The sequence below is a fragment of the Manis pentadactyla genome, chromosome 3 (genome assembly GCF_030020395.1).
Source record: "Manis pentadactyla isolate mManPen7 chromosome 3, mManPen7.hap1, whole genome shotgun sequence".
Lineage (NCBI taxonomy): Eukaryota > Metazoa > Chordata > Mammalia > Pholidota > Manidae > Manis > Manis pentadactyla.
This window is the reverse complement of record NC_080021.1, coordinates 199,205,262-199,224,462: the sequence shown is the minus strand read 5'-3', so window position 1 is coordinate 199,224,462 and position 19,201 is coordinate 199,205,262. Positions and strand designations below refer to the sequence as shown.

General features: G+C 44.8%; 1 protein-coding gene across 10 annotated transcripts in view; it reads right to left on the bottom strand.

Moving 5' to 3' along the window:
* PALM2AKAP2 (PALM2 and AKAP2 fusion) overlaps positions 1 to 19,201 on the bottom strand; it is a 424,280-nt gene that overhangs the window by 32,017 nt on the left and 373,062 nt on the right. The gene's annotated exons all lie outside the window — the stretch shown is intronic.

Sequence of the window (19,201 nt, the reverse complement as noted above, 5' to 3'; positions counted from 1 at the left end):
GGTAAATTAAGGCTCTGATCATCTAAAGATATTGCTCCATAACCTTCTAAAGTGAAAGAGATTTTCTAGCAATTGTACCAGAGACTTCCAAAACGTTGCAAACTGCTATTAGAAATGCAATACAACTTTTTGTGTGTCCCCAACCATAAAAAAATGGCCCTTTTGCATGAACAAATCTCAAAAACATATGATTCTATGCTAAATGTAATGCAGTTATTCTTGGAAATTTTTTCCAAAATAAAATGCTGGAGAACAATAGATTCCTTCAATGATCTCTTAATGGCTACAGTGCCCCACTACCATGGTTTTAATTAACCATGTACATTAGAAACACACTAACAAAAGCCACTGATTGCACAGTTCTGTTCTCTGTGACTTCATCAAAATAATCCTCCTTAATGTAGGAGTGAGTGCTGCTTTGAAAAGCCAGTAGCAGCACCTCCCCTCTAGTTCCTAAAATGCTTTTTACATGGTGGCTCCAACAGTGTGGTTAAAGAAGAAAAGAACATCTTCTTAATGACTTTGAAGTCATTTTTTTTTATATTAAATCACTGATTTTTTTTTATCAGTTATCAGTTCCACGTAATTTTGTTGTTTGGCATTAGTTAAGATTAATTTTCAATTTCTAGGATAATTTTTTTTCTTACCAAAGAACTTTGGTTTATCTCAGATAACTCAGCAGTAAATTGTGAGCTTCATTTGTGTTCCCCTAACTCACTAACACCATGGACAGGTTTGTCTCCCCATCTCAAGCCTACAGTGCACCTGGTATTGCTGACACAGTACAACGAAATTGCAAGATGGTATAGTTTTCATTTGTTTCAGTTCTATGTAATTTCAAAGGCTTAGAAAGTAATATTAAAACACCACTTTGGGATGATTTTTAAGGGATTAATTTCAAAATCCTTTCAAGGAAAATGGATAATTATAGATTTGTTCATGAAATCTAGAACAGAGGCATTCACCCAGTGTTCTGCATTACTCAGAATATTGATAAAGTCTCCTGGTTATCCATGAACTGGAGGGTTATCCCTATACTGGGTTTCCTTCCCTCTTCGTTTTTACATTTCCCAGTAGATTTAAATCAATCAAGTAATAAATATATACATATATAGTCCTTCTATAGTGACAGACAACAGTAATGAATATTCCTTCCTTGTCAACACTCCTTGTTCAGATGGTCTTCTTATCCGGCTCTGGTACTTAATACCATTAATATTTACAATCGCTTATACCTTTGTTTTATTTTTTAAATTTTATTTTGACCATCATTAACTAGTGGTTCTTTTCTCTTTTGAATGAAATAGATAAAGAGGCATGTCCAAGAAGGTTTTTGCTGCCCTTTTAAAAACATTAACTAAACTTCCTTTTGGTAAGGCAATTGTCAGTGACTTCTATATCATTAAGAATTACAGAAAATTTGAATGCCTGAAACTTATTGGCTGCCATTCAATTTCAAGTAAGCCTGGGTCAAAATTAGCCACTCCATGGAAAGCTATTACTGGAATAAACAGACCAACAAAAAGAGATACATACTGCTGAAAGGAATCTGGTTATTTGTGACCTTCCCACCCCCGGCTGTTCGGGCCAAGGATATATTACTAATATTCTTCATGGGAATAAGTAGAGCTTCCCCTCTATCCGTTTTGGTTTGGGGGAGAGGGGAATGGTGGGAAGTTGCTGGAAATGAAATATGTTTAAAAGTCACTTTCCGATTTTAACATAAAATAGTTGAGAATCGTTGACATGAGAGTAAAGAGGGCAATGTACCATTAAAGGAAGCTAAACAGCCAGTAATTCTACAGTTCATTGAGTCATTAATTCACTCAGTAAACATGCAAGAAGTTTAATCTGCAGAGCCACAATGAGTTTGGCAGCCATAATAAGCTCGAGGGGACAAGTTTTTCTTAACAAAAATTGGATTTCACATACTTCCTAGAGAGCCATTAAGTCTATTGGAGTTTACTTAGGTCAGGCAAAGTGGGAAACTTGCCTGTATTTATCTCTTGCTGCTAATCGTAGAGAAAGGAGTGACTGGCCTTTCCCTACAGAATTTCCCAAGAACACTTGGCTTCTCAGATCTGCACAGTCTCTTTCTCCTGAATATTTCACAGCTCACGTGTTTGATGATGGATGAGCAAATGCCCTGCCAACCTTTCTGCTGTTGCTCCTTTTTTTTTTTTAAGAACTTAACACCAACTAGTTACAATTCAAAAATCCTAAAGTCTGAGAAGAGCATTTGACCATATGTTTTTGTAGTGTAAAAAAAACTACCTTTAATTTTGAGTCAGAAATGATGAGTCTTATTATACTTATACCTTCTGATATGCCAAACTGATATTTTAAAAATGCAAAATACTGATTAAAAGCCAAGAGTTTGGGATCAGTGTAATGTGAGATGATTCTTTCCCAATATCTTTGTTTAAAAGACCTAGACACTGGAGGTTGTAAACAGGAAAGTGGCTCTCCTTGTTAGTTACATGGGTCCCTACCCCCTTATTTCCATACATTTAGAAAATTTGTCCTGGCAGTTCCATCAACTTTGGGGAGTAGCAGCTTTATAATCTAATCAGAGTAGACGTAATTAGAGATAAAAATGCATTACTGATTCACTTCTCAATTATGCACTTAGAGGTCCTGAGTTCTGAAGTTAGGCTGACAATTACAACAAAAGAGCAAATTCCTGAGTTCTATTCTCAGCAGCAAGAATTTACCTTCATGCAAGATGGCCTGATGAGATCAAAGCCACCAGGAACACCACCAGGTAAATGGAAGTGGGCTGGAAGTCCCACAGTACAGACTTGACAGGAATCCGGGCTTGATATTCTTAAAATGATGTCTTGTTTAAACCAACAAAAATGCTTATTGCTCCCTTTGAAGATAAGAAAGACTAGAACGTTCTCCAAGCTTTAGATAAGGTGAAACTGATTCTAGAGTCAGATAAAATGCCATGTACGTTCATTAAATAGACTGGAAAAATTCTTTCTGAAACAAACTATACTATAATACAAAAAAGGAAAATATGAAAGAACCACCATATTGGGTTTTCAAAGGTCAAAGAAAAGCGGGTGCTTAGGAACCCGCCGGAACTCTTCAGATTGCCCCAGCTAACCCTCCAGGCAGAGAGAGCCCTATCAACCAAGGCACATGAGACCTGCTGGCTTCCCAGAATAGCTAACAGCCACTCAGGGTGTCTACTATTTAAAATACTTGGGCAGAGACAATATAATACAGCTGTGTGTGTGTCTGAAATTAAATTACATGCAGGGCAGACAGCCCCCATAACTGGGAATATACACCCCAAGAGTGGTCAACCAGATCGAGTCACAACACCTCCTTCCAGAGGTGGTATCCTTCCTCCTGAGGCTTTATTAATTGGCATAATTAAGGTAAGAAGTGGGTTTCCATCATGAATTTAGTGGCTTGCCAGTTAGCCTAGTGAATGATAGAAATTGATGAAACTGGTGGTACTCAAATGTGTGGGTTAGAAATACTCTCCCCCCTTTCAAGAACAGGCTATGCAGCCAGAGTGAGCACCCTGGCTTGTACATCCATACGGGATGGTGCTGGAAGCCTGAGGGAACCAACTGCCTGTGGCCACGTCTGCTTCAGAGGACTTGGGTTGGTTAACACTCACTATAGGGTAACAGAATCCTGCCTTTGTAGAACTGCTACATCTGTCTTCATGGAAAGTCATGAAAAGCAGGGTTGGAACATCTAGAGTCTTAGAGAGCTAAGATTTCTTTGAGGTTACAGATAATGGTTTCATACCTGCTTTTACAAGTGTTTCCTTAATAAATGTCTGAGTGGCACAAGTTGGTTTAAGACCTGCTTTTATTGTAATCTGGTAGGCTAGGCTGTAGGTAAAACTGCTACTATTTACCAGAAAGTGTTTAGTAGTTATGCAAAGCAAATTAGTACAGATTAATTCACAGCATAGATGCCCATGACTCCTGTAAAAGATGCCAGGTCCTATGCAAGACAATCCCCAAACTCTTCAGAGACTATAACTCCACTGTGAGCAAGGCTCATAATACCATCGATCAAATCTGTTTTGAGTTCTAAAATAATATATTTGAAAGCACTATGTTAACTGTAAAATGTTTAGTGCAAATATTATTACCAAGCAATTTTATGCTGAAGCGTGAATGGCCAATATTAAATTCTTTCTGGGAGCTGGCTGATTTTCTTTAGGGGGAGTAGCTTCCTACCTTCTGCTCTACCTGCTCTAGGTAGAAGTGGGGGTGCTGCCTCCGCTCAGTCTGGGAATTTTATCCTTTAGCCTGGCCTCTGAGGTGAGTCCTCTGCTGCTTCTGATGGGATTCCAGAGGCAAAGCATTTAAAGGAATATCCCATACCCCAGTCACTGCAGACACTGTGGATAAAAGCTGCAACTCCTTCCCAACACCGCAGAGCCAACAGAACAGGCGAGATTCCAGAAGCCTGTTTAATTTGCAGATAATTCACACCCAGGCCCTGACGCCTGGCCATATCGTGAACACAAAGAACTTGAAAAAAGTGAGTTTTCCTTGGCAGGTCTGGCTGGACCTAGGGGGACACCAGAAAGGTGTCCTTTGCTACAAGCAAGGAACTGAAGCTTCTATTCACTTTAAATGCCCACTGTGTTCACAGCTTCCCACTTCCCCATCACCCTCATCTTTCTCCTCTAGACAACATCTGCTACCAACTTCAATCTCCTGGGCTTCTAGCCTAAATGCTCAGTGTGACCCAAATTAATCAAACATCAGGCGCCTGCTACATAACCAGGTTTCTATGCTCTGAATAACCCAGATTACTTTCTACTAAAGCCATGATATTTAAATTAGAAATGCTTTTTCCCCAGGTAATAGGTGACCTGATCCTTTAATCCAGTTATTTTTAAGTTCCACCAAAAACACCAACTCGTTCTTGGCCTAGGAGCAGAGAGGCATGGCTATTAAATCAAACTTCCACATAACTGTGAAACCAGAGAGCATCTCTAGGTTCCCTTCTTGCCCTCGCTCTTTTTCCTAAGTTGAGTTTTTAGTGTGCAGGGCACAATTGCTGTCATGGCAAAGAACTGGATCTGTGGTCCACGCACGGCAGCCTCTAGGGTGGTTCTCACAGAACTCCTTGCTGCCAGGCTGAAGTTCCTGTCTTGAAGGTAAATGGAAAGAGGGGATGCAACCTGGCCGGTGGATGGTGCTCAGACACCTGCAAGATGCCTGCACAGGTCTGCTGAACTTCATCAGCCTTGAAGGGATCAGGGTGGAGCTGCAGTCCGGAGGTCTCGGGGAGATGGACTTCCCAACCTGAGGGAACCCCAGGAGGGTGGGAAGGGAGCACAGAGGTTGAAGAGGTCAAAGGATAAGCATGCAGAGAACCCGCAGAGTGATAAGCCTTGTGCAGGGGCCACAGGAGGTCCCCAGAGCTCCAGGGCGGTCCCCACTCTGCAGCAAGGAGCTTTAATGCCTTGGAGGGAGCCAGTTCAGGTACAGAGAACAAAGAGTCCAAGGCAGAGGAAGTGCTAACTGGAAAGAAAAGTCCCGCCCTGTTTGGCGCAAATCGTGAAGGCTGAAAGGTGTTGATTCAGAAAGCAGGGAGCACCAGAGTCCCTCATGGCTGGCCTGCAGCTCCCCTGGCCCTCCCTGCTGAAGAGGGCAGGCCGGTGACAGGCCCCAAAAATGCCGGGACTCAGAGGCGGCCCCTTCCACCACCCCCGTGAAGGCCAGAGGGTGGGAATGGCTGAGCATGCAGGCTCCCTTGGTTCAGCTTCAGGCCTCCAGCCAGGAAGTGCAGGGGAGAGGCCCCGGGTGCTAACCTAGGCCACATTCCAGTCCAGGACAGCCTTTTCTTTCCCAACCCCAGCAGAGCTTCTTCCGGCCTATAGGACCAGGGGGCCTGTGCTGATCGTGGGAAACCGGGAGTCTTGTCCCTCCCGAAGAAGAACCCCCTCCTGGTTGATGAAAAACAGCATACCAGACTTAAAGACCCCAGGGGTGCCTGGGTAGTTGCAAGCTAAATTTAGACCAGACATGCTCAAGGTAATGTTGTGACACTCCCCCAACCCCCCAACCAATAAAAGGGGCTAAACTAACAATGCCTCTTGGACCTCCCATCATGAAGCCATTACAGCTAAATGTGTCTTAGGATAGTTCTAAAAAGTTCTAAAAACCTCCTACAGGTCCAGCCTTTTTTTCTGAGAGCTTCTACTGTACCAGTCAATGCAACAGTCACTGTCCTGCTATGGCTCGGGCTTATGCCTCAGGGACAGGCTTGAAGAAGCAATGAAAATACTTCTGGAATCACCTTACGTTATAAACAAGGCTCGCCTCTGTCTCGGCTCACATTCCTGGCGAAGGAAAGTGATCAATTTATAATGTAACAGAGTCTCCCCAGCACCACAGCCTGCCCTATGAATAGCGTCCCCCTTAACCCAGCTGAAAAGTCACTGGCTCAAATGTCAGGTTGCACATCTGGAAAATGTTAACGGTGTCTGATGAACACATTTACAGCTCAGGCTCTCTGTGAGGGTAACCGAAGATGGTGTGTGTGGTGGGGGTGTGATGGGTGGGGGGCAGTGGAAGGAAGGAAGCTGTTGCCTTCTCTGCAGCCATGACAAAGGCTTGTTTCTTTCAGTGACTTGGAGATCTGCTCCCTACAGGGTGACTGAGTACCACCAGGAGGTGTGAGGGCGTCCCCTGAATGAGGAGAGGTGCTTCTCTTCAGCTCCAAGAAAGTCAAATTTTACTTCTCCCTCATGCTCTGTCACGGTGTCCTCAGATGTCTTCTCACCAAAAGCCCTCTTTGGTGTGAGACTACTGTACCGGGCAGTCCCCACCTCCAGAATAAACCACGATCCGACCACAGAGGGGACTCTGGCTCCTGCAGCCTGACATTTCTAGGGTAACTAATTCTCCAGGAAGCAAAAGCAAGCCTAGCTTTAGCTCTTTATAATTTAACTGTGTCCTTCTTGGTTTGGAAATAGTTCAGCATCTTTGGTTCATGGCTGGCCAACCAGTAATGGTAGAGAGCAAAAGCTGAGCCCCACTTGGCCCCAGAAAGAATGTACTATGCAAAGGCAGAGAACCAGAAGAAAAGAGAAAGCAGTGCCAGATCCATCTGAGATGAACCCTTTGTCCACAGACAACTCTGTATGTATGAACAGAGCTGTTAAGGATCTCCCCTTACAGGAGACAGCCATACACATTCCCCCAAAAGCCTTAAGTCACTCCATGAATGTGGCGAGTTCCACAACATGGACTTGTTGTAGACTAAATAAATACAGGGCGATAACTGTAAAACAAGTCACCAGAATCACTCGGTCACTTGGTTCTGTTCAGGAAAAAGGCACACACGCTCTTTCACAGACACACTCACGCACCATCTTCAGAGGATTATCTGCCACAGATGACTTGTGTATCTTTGCACGCACTGCACACATACCAGAGAGCCTCCCCTTTGCCCTTCAGCATGAAAGCTGGGGATTTGATAAGATTTTCAAAAAGAGAGTCAAGTCAGCAGTCGGAACTCAGCTGCCCACTCTCTCTGTAGCAGGAAAGGATTCCACAGCACAGCACTGCAGTCCTGACTTGGAGTCCCTCCTCCACAAAGACTCTGGCCTCAAAAAAGGAGCCCGCTCCTTTCAGATTAGGAAGAGAAGGATAGTAAGAGAGGTGAGCAGACTCGGCTTACCCTGCCCAGAGTGTGTGTCTCACAAGTCCCCAGTCAGAACTGCCTTTTCCCAGATAGATTCCTGCGCAGTGGCTCAGGCTGGACAAATTCCTTCCCAGCCTCCTGACCGGAGACTGTGATGTCACAGCTGGCCCTCCTTCTGCTCCCTAAAAGGCCATCCACACAAAGAAGGACTTTAACCCCCTTCAAAGAGGCCTGGCCCCTCCCCAGCTGGCCTGAGCCTGGACGGCAGCAGCCAGAGGCCGCTCTCATCTGCTCCCTCTCCTGCTCTGTGGCGCTCAGGGCTGAGTGGGGAAGACAGGAGCTTGATGGAGCTGCTACGAACCCATCACCGCTGCCTTCTTGGCAAGTCAGGGATGGGCCTTGGGCAGGCAGGGCTTTAATATCCCAGTGATGCCGAGGTGGCCAAAGCTCGGAAAGATCCTGAAGATCTGGTTCCATGGGCTTTTTGAGGACAACTTGCATTTATATGTGTGCGTGTGTGTCTGTAAAGTAATAAATACTCACTGTAGAAAATCTGGAAAATGAAAGTTACTCATCCTGCCTCCACTAAGGGGAAAATTAGTATTTTATTGCATCCCATTTCGTCTCCTTTTTAGGAAGATATATTTAATAGAGTTGAGACCAGTCTATGCAATTTTGTAGCCAACATTTTTTTACTTGATATAATCTCACAAGCACTTTTTATGTCCTTCAGTGGTTTTTGCCGGATATCTTTTAAATAGTTACACTATGTCCCATGCTGAAGTGGGACAGAAGAATTTGAAGTCAGGGAAGAGTGCTCTAATTTCAAGGAGTGTCTAGGGGGAGTGGCTCTGCTCGCCCACAGCTAACCAGTATCTTCTGTCACAAACAAAACAGACCCCATCTGCTTGGGAAGACCTGAGTGTCACAAACATGCCTCTCTTTTGCCATAGAATCCGACCCCCAGCCCTACACCCCAAGGCTAATAGTGTTGCTATAAGTCCCCCAGGCCTAAGATCTTACACTGGCTCCCAATACTGCCCCCAGGTCCCACCCACCTTGTCTCCAACTTTGGGCTGGCCCAGAAAATCGGGGCATACCTTAGGGTCTGGCTGACTTAAAAGTCAGTCAGAATTCCAGGTCCATGCAGAGCTATGAAGAACTCTTTTTCTTCAGTAAGATTTTGGAGAAGACAAGAAACCTGAAGTTTACAGAAAAGTGACCAGGAAGAGGGCAAAGGTAGATGGTCCTGTGGGGCCAGCTGGTTTGTGATCAGTTTGGGGGCAGTTTCTCCTGGTGAAGCAGGCGAGTAGCCCTAAGATTGTGGCTGGGCCCCCCTGTGGCTGGTGGGCTGGCCAGTGACACAGACCTCCTGGGACCCTCCTGAAGACACAAATCAAGGAAGCACTAACAGTGTTTGGAGCCCAGTCAGCAATGCTGCAAAAGAAGCTCAAAGTATACTCTACTTTACACCTATTTACAGTGTCTAAATAACACTTCCACTGTGCTGAAAGTTATTTAGAAATATCTAGGAGTTTCCCAACGCCTGGCTTAGTGATAACAAGCCGCCAGGGAGCGCTATGGAAACTGAATTTATGTATCCTTTGGAATAAATGGAATGTTCTGCTCTACAGCCAGAAGCATTTCAAGATGCTACTTAACAGTCTAAAGTAAAATGAGGTGGGGAAAGCACACACCAGGGTGGCATTGCTCTGCTCGAGAATGACAAACCAGGGCAGGGCTTTCCAAAGAATGATGCCTCCAAGACAAGTAGCAAGGCCGGCACCTGGGACCTGCTACATAATTGCACCTGCCACTTCACACCTGTAAGGAGGCTTGCAAAAAAAAAAAAAAAGTTCTAAACTGTACGTGCTCTTAAAGTACGATTATCTAAGAAGTAGGTGTGCTTCTGAGCAGCGTCTGAGATGCCATGGTTCATTATACACACGTGCGTGCACACACACACATACATATTCTTGCTATTATTGTTGAATTGTGTCTCCTCCCAACCCCAACCTCATATGTTTAAGACCGCACATACAGTACTTCAAAATGTGACCTCATTGAAGATAGGAGCTTACAGAGGCAATCTGGGGTCATTAGGGTAGTCGGCCCTAATATCACATGCCTGGTTTCCTTCTAAAAAAAGGAGATTTAGACACAGAGACAAGCCTAGAGGGAAGATAATGAGAAGAGATGAGAAAGAAGACAGCTTGGAATGAGCCTTCCCTAGAGCCCTCACAAAGAACCGGGTTTCCAGACTGCTGGTCTCCAGGACCATTGAGACAATAAACTTCTGTAGTTTAAGCCACCAAATTTGTGGTACTTTGTTACAGCAGGCCCAGCAAACTAGTAGCAAGCTAATACACACACTCACACATACACACAGACACGTGCACACAAGCGTGTGTACTCCCTCACACACATACCCTTCCTCCAGTTGCAAAACTAGGGTGGAGTTCAGAAAACCCTTTATGGCAAGGTCCTGGGGACTCCAGCAAAGTGGCTTATTACACTCAAAGGCAGAGGGGAAGTCAAACCTGCAAGGCAGATGCAGGCTGCAGAACGTAGGCCAAGCGGCCCCACATTCACTGGCAGTGGGGTCCCCCGACAGGAATGAGCAGAGCGGAATACAGCAGCACACACCTTGCTCTCCTCCCTCTCAGCAAAGGCCCTGAGGCTGGCGTGGTTTTTCTGAGTTTATGAAAATAAATTTGTACTGCCAGTTTAATTCTCCTGGTGCTGTAACCTGATCTTCTGTGTAGTCAGCTGAGGGTGTCTTGCTGGGGTAAATGGAGTCGTTTTGAAACTTGGTCGAGTGGCTGGGAAGCGAAGTTCAACAGGTGCGGGCCCAGCCGATGGGGTCTGATGTAGCTGAGGCACCACTGCTCCCAAGGCTATCATTCAGCAAATATCTACTGCACACCTACAGGGTGCCAGTCTGTGTCACACACCCTTACATGCCTTCTCTACATACTCCTCCCAGCAACAGCAAGGTAGCGATTCCCACCCATTCCACAGAGGGGTGGACCCCTGCCTACGGAGCCAAGCCCTCCCCGGGGTTGCATAGTTGGTCAGAACAGAGGCCTGGCTAGAATCCACAATCCCACCCACCCGGCCAGGCCCTGCCCTGGAAGCTACACTGAGCAGTTCAGAGGGAGCCTGAGGATACAAAGGGAGAGGAAAAATGCAAGGCCTTTACATGGCTTTGGGAAGGCCATGCCTCTTTTCTGGGCCCCGAATATCTGGTCTGCAAAATGAAAGACCCAAGCTAGGTGAACCCCCCAAACTCACTCCCTTTCTGCTGCTAATCTCTGCAGTTCCGGGACGTGAGTGGGAGCCGTGGGTGTGGGTGAGGTAGAGCACTGGGTGGGTTTGAGTCTGGTGGTGATGAGGGCCACGCAGAGAGAAATCCAGCCAGCAAGCGCGAGCGGCGGCGCTGCAGCCTGTGAAGCCCTCTGATACCTCCGCCACAACAGATTTCAAGGGTTCCTGGAAGGAACTCTGTCTCAGACATTCCCCTTGTCAGAACTTGATCTCTTTGGTTGAAGGAGGTCATTCTGCTAAATGTAACCATCCCCTTCACATACCTTAGTGTGACAGAATGTTCCAAAATAGATTCGTTGAGATCAGGAGGAATTAGATGGAAGTAGAGAAGGTGGAGAGGCTGCTTTCAAAAATGGGGAGCGCCAGCCCACTGCCTGGGTTGCCAAGTGGGGAGGGAAGGTGAGGTCAACACCGGGAAGGCTCCCTCTGCACACTGCCAGGGAGGCCGGAGGTTTGCCGGCTTTTCAAACTGCTCTGGGGCCCATGATGTCTCAGCACCTCCAGGTGCCCCTTCTAAAGGCCATGGCCACCTCCTTCTCCCTAGGCATGTAGCCAGGTCTTGAAAGCAATTTGCACTTAGATGGGACTATTTACAATTTAAAATAGGAGCCTGTTTACCCAAAGGAACCTCTAAGTGGGATAAAGTGTGGGAAACGAAGCCATACACAGCTCTTAATTTATTGAGGGAAAATTGATGAGACAGGAACAGGCACAGTGACTATGCTTAGAAAGGCTTCAGGAAACAGACTCAGCAGCACCTCCCTGGTGCTCAGGACACTGAAAGCCACAGAGCTGGGAGGTAGGAGGCATACACACAGACGTACAGACTACCCGGCTATGTCATGCAGCATGATCTCACTCACTCCTGTAAGGAACATTCTACAGAAAAGAAATAGTGCACCAACTTCCAAGCCTCTACCCTCCCCCACGGGGTCCTGATGCATCCTCTGACTCCTCCCATATTGCTCCAAAAGCAGGCCTTAGGAGGGAGGAGAACTCGGAATGTGGAATACTCGTTATGCTTCATTCCAAAACCAGAGGCAGCTAGTGGTGACCTTGGAAGGGAAAGGGGCTAAAAAGCGTTAGTGTACCAGCGCGGTACCTCCAGGCAGGGTCTAACATGCTTTACCCTGAGCCTGTTGTGAGTCTTTCCCTCAAGGGTCTTAGACTTAAGATTTCCCTCTGCTCATTACCTCAGACACTATACTCTTACCTTCTGCAGAACACTGGCAGCATCGTGGTGCATCATGGGGCCAAAGCTTTAGAAGGAATGCACTGCAATCTTGTCTGTAACAGTGAAAGCCTGGACAGAGTGAAAATGTATACTAATGGAACTGGTATCTGAAAATTGTGATTTGCTTAACAGCTGGAAAGCTATGCAACCTTTAGACTGGATATTTATCATAACTGCACGGCATTCTGCTATGGAATGATGCTAATGTTACTATATATGTACACATACAGGGCTTTGTTATCTAACAGATCTGGGCTCTTCTCTGTCTATAGCATGACTATAATACTACTACTACCTTAGGGAATTGATATGAAACACAAGGTGCCCAGTGTGGGGCTTGTCCTCCAGTAAAGGGACTCAATGAATGGTAGCTAAAATTGGAATAAACTGAGAAAATATTTCCAACTCTTTTTCATAAAGTTTCATATTCATGACATATAAAGAACTCTTGCAGCTCAGTAAGAAAAAGATTAAACCAAACACAAAAATGGACAGAAGACATGGACAACTGACACACGAAAAATATAAAGTAATTCTTAGACATACAAAAAGATTCCCAATCCCACTCATATCAAAGAAAAGCAAAACTAAATTATGAGGTAAGTCTTCCACCAACAAAATTAGTTATCAGTACAGGAAGAATCAGTAACCTCATGCAATCCATTAAATTGCACAGTAATTTATGCACCCAACTTTAAAATACACAACATGTTTGACTCAGAAATTCTACTTCTAAGAATTTATACTCAGATATAGTGGCACATGTATAAAATGACCCATATCCAAGGATTGCAATGCCACATTGCTTGCAATAATAAACATCACAAATACCCTAAGTTAATAGGAGACTGGAATATTCATTAAACAGGTTGTTATGCAACCCTTAAGAAAACAGTATAGCTCCTGGCGCAATGAGAACTGTTAGAGAATAATCTCCAAGATCTACTGTTAAATCTGAAGTGGTACAGGACAATGTATATAGCATGCTATCTTTGTTGTTAACAAAAAATGAGTGTGACTATAGAATCTTACATATGTAATTTTTATTTGTACATGTGTACATATGTATTTATATTTTTATATGCATAGATTACCCCTGGAGAGATACATGAGAAACTAGTAACAGTGGTTTCCTCTGGGCTCAGAGGACTGGACTCTAGGGATGGGCGACTTCTTTTCATCAAGTCCTTTTCTACACCTTGTGAATTTCAAACATGTGCACACATTAGCTTGTGAAAAAAAAGAATTAAGTACATAAAAAAATAAATAGTGAGACAGATGGGCAAGAACTGAAAGGAAGTATGGCACCCAGGATGGGAGATTAGACACCAGGAGGAGATTAGCTCACTCTCATCGAAAAGTCAAGAATATCGTTTGTATTACGTATTCACGCCAACCTATTAAGTGGTTAACTCTGCAGAATGGGGAAAGTCGACATAGAAGGGAGAATGAAAAGCTATAGTAAAACCTATGATTTTTATTTTCTAAAGGCTTATATTACTGAGCACATACTACTTTTGTAATTAGAAAACTAATAACTCAAAGTAATCATATATGAGTAAGCTACAAATTTGAGCTTTAAATACACTTAGACTTAAAAGAGGCAGAGGCTTCTCTAGTTATTAAGAGGTATTGCAGTGCCTCTTAATCTCCATTTTATATCTATATAATGAATAATTTGGCATTTACTCAGCCACGATGAACAAATGTGTATCAAAACATGGCCTTCCCTTGAGGAAGTATTGCTTTCTTGCTGTAATCTATCATACTTTCAAGAGCAGACTGTCACTTTATACAATTTATGGCAATATAATTTTCCTTTTTCATCAAAGATAAGTAAATGACTTGCTGTTATATATGGATGTTTTCCTTGCATGAGCTTCCTATTCCCAGAGAAGTTGTGAAACACTCTGAGTAACCAAATTCCTTTTTGAGAGTCAAATGTCAGAGAATTTCATGAATATGTCACAGACAGGATATGTCACAGGAAAACCCCATTGAAAAATTTCCCAAGGTCTGATTAGTCAAGTAAAGAACAAAATTTGGAGGCTGACTTTATGTATTAGTCTAAACAACAGTCATTTTTTTTGCTCCATTCAACTTAAATGAGCAGATGAGTGAGTCTAATAACCTCCCTATCCACCTATAAGACAGACAGACAGGAGGATACTTCTATAAAAACAGGAACTCAGTAAATTTGAATCACTTTTTTGTTCTACTAAAGTATTTTAAAGTTTTGAGTAAAGTTTTAAAAATAGTATTTTGGGTTTGCTAAATTTAGTCTTCTATAAGCAAAACCAGCATGTCTCTTATTAGTGTACAGTGAATGCTGAGGGGTTTGGAAATGGACGGTAACTCTGCACTGAGGCAGTCCCGAAGCCTGGACCCATTTGCCAATTCTGCCTGGGGATCATTTCCCCCTGGAAACAGTTCCCAGCCCTTGGCCAAGGCCTGAGGGGCTGAAGTCAGCAAGAGCCTCTTTTACATTTCCCCACCAAGTTCTTCCCTCTCAAAAGCAGGAGGTGGTAAATGGCATGCCTTCACTTTCCCAAGACAACATTCACAATTCCAGAGAAGAAAAACCCAACAATCAAGTACTTTTTAAATGAAATACTTTGTGAGCTCTAAGAACACTCAACAAAAGGATCTACCATTTACCAGCAGGAAGAAGCTTTGGTCCCACTGAGTCAGCTTCCTATAAATGCCAAGGGGACTGCTGGAAGGCTCTAGGGGTAGATCTCCACTCACAGAACAGGTCTCGTCTTCGTGGATGTTGGAGTTACTACGAACTGCCACTCACTTTGAAAACTCATAAACACCGTCAAGTTTCTTCAAAAGCAGAAAACTCTTCTGTGAAGCCAGACTGTGCAGCGAACAGACCTCTGATTCAATTCACTCCAACACGTTGGCAGGAAGAAACAACTCCAGGAAAGTCCAGATGGTCAATCTGAGAGCCCTGCTCTGCCAGGGCTAAGTGGCAATTCTGGATCAGGACACATTCTATGGACACTGGCCTGATGAAAAGCAGGGTGTGGCAGGCAGTCAAGGAACAGGGAAGGCTCAAGCCAGCCACATTTTCTGACTCCCACCTCATGCAGTAAAGTGGTACCACTGACCACGTGGATTCTGAGTCTGGTACCAGAAGTGTATTTGTGATTTAAACAAAGAGAAGCTTGCCCTTGACACTGAGGATCTGACCCTGGTTTCTGATTCTGCCCCAGTCCTACGCTTCAGCTAGAACCAGGCGGAGCACGTGGAATCCCGCCTCTCTTGCCCACACCTCTGTGCTTTCCCAATCCCGCCTCACGCCAGCTCTGCAGGACCACGCTCTGGGAAAAGTTTGGGCAGCCGGCTCTGGGAGCAGCTGAGGGCTAGTCACCTGCTTCCGTCTACTGCTTTTGTGGCTCTGAATGCCAGGAAGGAACCCCTGCTGGAGAAGGAAAGCATGGAATTTCTCCATCCACCAAGAGCATGCATGATAAGCATAAGCCAACAGCAAGACGGGTGCAGATGGAGTTGTGGGAGGTATTTGGCTTTACACTAAGAAATGTGCTCCTTCCCTTTACTTAATGCCAGTGGAACCCAACTATGACCTCATGTCTCATTTATGAGACTCTCTCTGCCCAGCTGTGGAATCCCAGCAACAGAGCACTGTGGTTGAAGGTAGGGAAACAGGATAAAGTCTAAGAACGAGCAACAAGAGAGGGAGTCACCATTCCCTTGCACAGCCTCTGTGCTTCATCCTGTTTACCCTCCAGAAGCCTCCTTTGATCTACTAGGTGACTGTTGCTAACCATTTTGCTGCCATGCTTTCAAACCCTTATTTTTGTCTCATTTATTTATTTATGCTTGGTAAAAAAAATATTTATGTGTGGTAATGTGATCTGGTGGAGAGAATATGAATCTAGAGAAAAGAAGGTCAAGGTTTGAGTCCCCTGGTAGCACAAACTGTCTGTGATGCTTACTTACACAAGGGATTCTCTCCTCTGAAACTCGGGTTCCTCCTCTGTTAGTTACTGCAGTGGGCTGAACAGTGTCCCCTCCAAAATTCATGTCTACTTGAAACCTCAGAATGTGACCTTAGTTGGAAATAGGGTCCTTGCAGATGTAATTAGATCATACTAGATTAGAGTGGGCCTCGATCTAATGACTGGTGTCCTTCTAAGAAGGAAGAACACAGAGATACACACAAAGAGGGAGAACTTCACGTGAAGACAGAGGTGGAAATCCGAGTGATTCGTCTGCAAGCCAAGGAATGCCAAGGATTGCTGGCACCCACCGGAAGCTAGGAGAAGGTCATGAAACAGATTTTCCCTCTGAGCTTCCAGAAGGAACCAGCCCCTGCCTTCCTTGATTTTGGACTCAGCCTCCTAAACTGTGAAAGAATGCATGTCTACCATCATAATCCACCAAATGTGTGGTAATCTATCACAGCAGCAATAAGAAACACAACACACACACTTCCTACCTCCTAAGGCTGCTAGGGGACTTAAGAGGCAGCATGTGGCAGCAGCTGGCCTCGTGACCGGAACATGGTAAGCCCTCATCACAAGGCATTTCACTTTTGCGCTCTACTCTGACAGCAGGCCAATAACACGATTTTTCAAGCATTGTCAGAGGTGGGCAGCCCCACATTTTTTGAGCTTTTTAAAAAAGTGGACCAAACAGGAAGAACACAGTCATCAGGAATAAGGACATATTCTGGAACCATGGTTGCTGGCTTCCCAAGTGCCTACTGGAGCAGAATCAGGCATGGATACTCTCGCCTACAGAAGCCAGTTTGCAAAGACTGAAACTGCCAAGTCCTGGGGCTGGCAGTGGGCATGCACCTTGTCAAACTGAGGAAGGAATATGGGGACCCACAGACCTTGAAGGCTGAGGTGGCTGATCAGGTGGTCTTAACTGTATAATGAGCATTTGTTATGCCAGACATTGCACTAAGTGATTTTAATGCACAATCACGTTTATTCCTCAAAACCAGCCTATGAGGCCAGGGCTCTTGATATCTCTATCATGCAGCTACGGAAACTGAGATCCAGGGAGTTTTAAGTGACTTGCCCCAACACTACCAGTACTAAGTGAGAAAGCTGGGATTGAACTGAGGCTGCCTGATTTAGAGCTTTTAAACTGTCTTGCCTCTTGTAGATGCGGACGTAGAAGCTGGAACAATCTGGACTACAGGCTTATGAAACAGGGACGATTAGCTCCCAAGACTCTCTGTTTGCTTTACCACCTTCTCTAAATGGATCCTAGATCTCTTTCCATGCTTTCTGGCTTAGGTGTGTGCCAGTTTTCTTTATAGAAAATATAAATGATATGGATGACAATGGTTACAATTATTAATTGAACATTACAATGTGTAGGCATTTTGCTATGCCCTTTATATACATTATCTCAATAAATCCACAGAGCAATGCCTTTAAGTAGGGTATAATCTCTATTTTGCAGGTGAAGACATTGAGGCTTAGCGCTTAAGTACTTTGCCCAATGACCCCGAGCAAGTAAGTGACAGAGCTGAGATCTAGGCCCTGGCCTGTCCAGCTCTCCAAAGACCACAAAGAAGCAAAGCTCGACATACCTTTTTGTTTTTCCGAGACACATGATGTGCCATTGCTCTCACTGAATCTAGGAATTCACTTTGAGCTCTTGGCTGTATCTCAGATGCAAAAACCTGTGTCTGCCATTTGCCTCCACTTCAGATGCCTAGCGTTCTCCTCGAAATGCTCTAGGTGAGTGACCTTCTCTCCAGCTGAGTGGTTGGAATTCTCTAGATAATGTCTCCCCACTCCCAAGAATGTCTGTTTGTCTTGTACACAGTTTGGACCACAACATCAGGGATCAGAGCAGCCAGTCCATTTTGGAAATGGACACCCCCCTGCCACCGCCCACAAACAAGCAGGGCAGAGGTGGGGTCCGAGAACAGGAAATAACAGGGGCTGGGCGTGGGGTTGAGTGCTTCAGTGCCACAGGAACACAACCAGCAAGTGTCTCAAGCTGGGAGAGGCTGGAAGGCTGCAGCTCAAAGCTGACCTGAGACTTTATTGGATTCCAGAACACCGAATCTCCCGTTTTTTTCCCCCTTAGTTTTTCTGAGCACGTCTTCAGCAAAGTGAAAACATATAACCCCAGCCCATGCTCCCTGCACTAGTGCTTCAAGCTGACCCTCAGAATCGGTGCAGATGGTGAAAATTGCTGTATCTCACCTTAGCAAGGCATCTGGCCATTAGGGCGCCGGGGAAGGGAGAGGGGCCAGGGCTTTACCTGCAGACACCGTCAAGCTAATAAGGGATTTGTCAGCTCCCCACAAAGTCAAAACTCCCTCAATGTCACTGTGCAATACAGAAATGTATAAGCAAGGATGTTTTCCTTTTACTAACGTGGTTGAACCTGTTATGAAGAGCATCCTTTAAAATGATTTCTCAATTTCACTAATTCATGTTTAACAAACTATGTATTAGGCCAATTAATTTGAGTTGGGATATGAACACAAAATAACTGGAGAGAATATGAGATGTTTAAAATATTGAGCCCAATTAGATTCATGTATCAGCTTTCTTTCCTCTTCATAAGCCTGTCCATCTTTGCAATTATTTAAGAATTTATAAAGAACATAAATGCATGGCAACAATCACTTCTGGGAACGGAGGCCCCGGGGGGCAAAGGAAATCAGGTGTGTAGTTCAGAAAATGCACCCAGTCTGAGATCTGAACCTCAGTCACCCCAATGGGTGCTTGAGATCAGGGTGCCACTGAGGTTTGCTCTGGATCTTCTCTCCCCTCTACAGCTCGGCACAGGGCAATGTACAGGGACCAAAAGAAGCCTGAAAGCGTGTGCAACAACTAGGCCCTCAATAAATATCCCTGGGACTATTACTCCAAAGAAACTCCTGAATCTGGAATTAAGGGCCTGCCCCACCTTTGCAACGCGAACCATTCTCCTAAGTCTGTCCCCTCCCTGGGACCTCTGTGTTGGCACGCCCTCCCTCTTTCTCAGCTTTTCTGC